Source organism: Meleagris gallopavo, chromosome 7 (assembly GCF_000146605.3).
Source record: "Meleagris gallopavo isolate NT-WF06-2002-E0010 breed Aviagen turkey brand Nicholas breeding stock chromosome 7, Turkey_5.1, whole genome shotgun sequence".
NCBI classification, from domain to species: Eukaryota; Metazoa; Chordata; class Aves; order Galliformes; family Phasianidae; genus Meleagris; species Meleagris gallopavo.
Window position 1 is genome coordinate 689,268 of NC_015017.2, and position 3,525 is coordinate 692,792.

A 3,525-nucleotide genomic window follows, 5' to 3' on the forward strand; every position below is an offset into this window, starting at 1 on the left:
TTGCGGCTCGGTTGTCCCCGAGCATCCTCGACGTGCTCCGGTGCTCCTATTTCTTCTCTCTGCAGCCCCGCACAAAAAAAAGAAAAAAAAAAGAAGTGCCACACCTCGCTTTGTCCTGTGCGGCACTTTGGTGCCCCGCGGCAGCATGCTTCAGGAACGCGAGCCTGGAAACTTCCAGGGGATCCAGGACTGATGGCAAAGGCAGTGTCTGAGCTAGGTGAAATAATACACAAAGCAAAACTCACAACGGGGGCAAGAGTCTGAGTCCGGAGCTGCCTTTTGTTTAGGTGATCCCGCGTGGCCAGGGCTCTTACCTTTCCCCTTTCCAGCCTGGATGCCTTTCTGCCAGGTGGAGGCTGCACTGTGCTGCACCTGAGCTGTGCAAAAGCAACACGTGGCAGCCCCGAGCCCAACCCCTGGGCTGCCATTGTGCATGAGGCTTTTGGGGTTGCAGAAGGCATTGAGCCTGGATGGTGCTTGGAAAGCCTTGAAAACAGCAACTGATTTGAGTGACTGGGACAGGCTGAAGCCCACCATCACCCTTTGGCTGCCTTCCTCCCTCCCCATGCTGCCAGTAGGTCACCATCCCCCCCGCACAGCCCTCCTTGCACCATCCTGGCTGTCATCAGGGAAGTTTCCCACCATAAAACGTCCTCCTGCTGCGCTTTCAAGTTGGAGAGCCACAGAGGACAGATAATGAGGCTCATCTTTTCCCAAGCAAACAAGCGCTGCCCACCAGGGGAGAAGCTGCCAGGGAGGCAACTCTTTCAAAAGCCAACCAAATGGAAACCAGCAGCGCTCCCATGGCAGTGGTGCCCCAGCCCAAAGGCCCTCCTGCCCCACAGGCTTCAGGCTCCAGCAAAGTTTTGGCATTTCTTCTCTCCACACAGCTCCTCCAGAGCCCCACTGTCCACTCACACCCTGTGCCTCTGGGTGGCCTCACCATGGGCACCCCAGTGCATCATCTGGACGGAGGGGCTGTGCTGAATCCCAGCGCACTGCCCTCAGCAGCTCCATGGCTGGGATAGCACAGCAGCCAACAAGTGTCACCCTGGCAACCCTGTGGGATGACGAGGCTGTTTCCCCCTCCTTTCAATGGAGAAGGGGGGTTTGGAAATACCAATATCTCCAGCAGTGCTCCGACACGCTTGGCCTGCCTCCGCCTCCCCCTCCTGCGCAGTGACTGTGAGTGGCAGTGTGTCCCAGGCTGCCAATGTCCCCAGCAGCCATGGCCCGTGTGCTGGCGCCTGCAGACCCCGTGAACCATGGCTGCCAGCACTGCTGAGAGACAGCTGCTTGAGCAGTGCTGCTGTGCAACGCAGCCTGTGTGGGAGAAGCGGGCGGGTGTCCTGGTCCTGGTGCCGCCAGGCTCCTCCTGGGGGGCTGTGTTTGGAGGCTGGGGAGCAGCAGGGGCTGTCGGGCAATGAGGAGCAAGGAGGCAAAGTGCAATATTTGGCAAGCGGCCATGCAGGAAAACAAAGGCTAAAGCAATGCAAAGAGAGCAGAACACCACGAGTAGCAGGATGTCCTGCCTGCGCCCACCTGCAGCCCTTTCCTGTGCTGTTTGTTGGGGTTCAATCCCCCATGCTGGGTTTCAGCCTGAGGATGAGGCAGCACAGTGAACCCTGCTGGAGGCTTTGCATTCTTCCCATGGGAAGAAGCAAGGGTCATAAATTCCTCCATAGACACCCTGGGGCCTGTACCTGTGTGGGACGTGGGGTGGGTTTCCTGGGTTGTTCTCCATGGGGCAGTCTGAGCAGCGAGCATCCAGTAACACACAAGGTATCAGCATCTCACCCCTGTCTGCAAAAGGCATCCCCCAGATGCTTCCAGAGCTGAAACACGCAGAGCCATGAAGGTGGGCGTTTGGGTAGGGCCCAAGGAGCTGAAACAGGGAGTGGGGATAATTGGAAACCCAGATATTCCAGCAAAGAGGAAATCTGGCAAACGCGAGAGCTTGGCCGAGCATATTACCTTCCATGTATGTGGGAGTGAGCTGATCCTGAGAAGAGGGAGCATCAGGAGCCCACCCATACCCTTCCTGTTGGTGCGGAGAGGCAGGATAGTGCCGATAGCTGTGGCTCAGCAGGGCTGTGAACCAAAGCCATGCAATCAGCATGGCTCACATTGAGCAGGGCTCACGCTAGATAAAAGGAGGTGGGGGATGGGGCAAGGACCTCCAGGGGTGGAGATCCCCATGCAGTGTCAGAAGGGCCCAGCCACGTGTCCCCCCTGCTCCCTGCTGTGGGGTAGTGCCTGCTGCACCCCATGTGGCTGCCTCCAAGCATGGGCACCCAGTGTGTGTCCCACAGCCTTACCCCTTTCTTCCACATCCTCCGTGATTCATCCACTCAACGGGGAAACCAGTGCTTGTGCACACATCAGCTGAAGCACACAGAAAAGCATTTCATGGGAACTGGGCCGAGGCAGATGCTTCTTGCATGCCTCATCCATGGCTCACCCTTAGGTCTCTCCGCCTCTCAGCTGGGTGTGGGAAATGGCACTTGTCTGCCTTCCTGCTGTGCTTGTGTGATGCCAGGGGGAGCTGGGGAGGGCAGAGTTTCACAGCTGTGCAAAGCCTTGGTGCAAGCACATCCTCGTACAACATGTGGGTCTGGTCCCCAGTCTTAGAGAGGTGCCTTGCAGCTGGGGGCAGCCCACAGAGGAGCCCCTATGAGGATTTGGGGCATGGAGCTATTGGATGGGAAAGAGCATATTGGAGGGGCTCAGGTGAGGGACAAGGGAGCAGGAAGGGGAAAGATGGAGGGCCACATACCCCCAGAGTTGGTGGGTGAGGGGATGCAGAGATGTCAGCACCACGTCCCATGACACCATCGTCAGATGAAGGCTGGGAGCAGACCCAAGTAGGTATTTCCGTCCCTGTGCATTCCTGGAGCTTGCTGCTGGGATGGGATGTGGAGGTGGATAGGACCTGCAGGATTGGCAAGTGAGAAGGAAATGCATGGCCAGCCAGTCAGTGAACAGGTCTCTTCTACCTCAAAGACCACAACCCAGCATCAGACCTGCTACCCTTTCCCAGCCCTTCCACAGACCTCTTTAAAAACAGTTTATTTTTAACACAAGAGCACGTTCCTCCTGCTTCCTTCATTGACAGACAGGTGCTTGATTGAGCAGGGGGAGAGCCTTGAACGTGGGACTATGCAAAATGAGAGCACTGAGCCCATGCTGCAGTTTGGGAGATGCCCATGAACAGCACTGTTGGCTTGCTGGATTTGATGCTAACAAGCTGCTGTTAGCACAGTGGCATGTGGTGGGAGGACATATGGGTCACAGTACACAGCAGTGCCTGGCAGAGCAACCAGCAGAGAGCTGGAGACAGTGCATGGTGTTCACAGCCCCTTTGCTGGGAGCAGAGCCACAGCTAAATTTTCCTTCTGTGCAGGTAACAGCAAGAGCAGACAGCCCCACAACCCGGGGCCCTGGCAGTGCTGCTGTCTTTGTGCCTTCCAAAATACATGTGGCAGCTCCCCTGAAATGATCAACTCAGCCTCAGAAATACAAAAA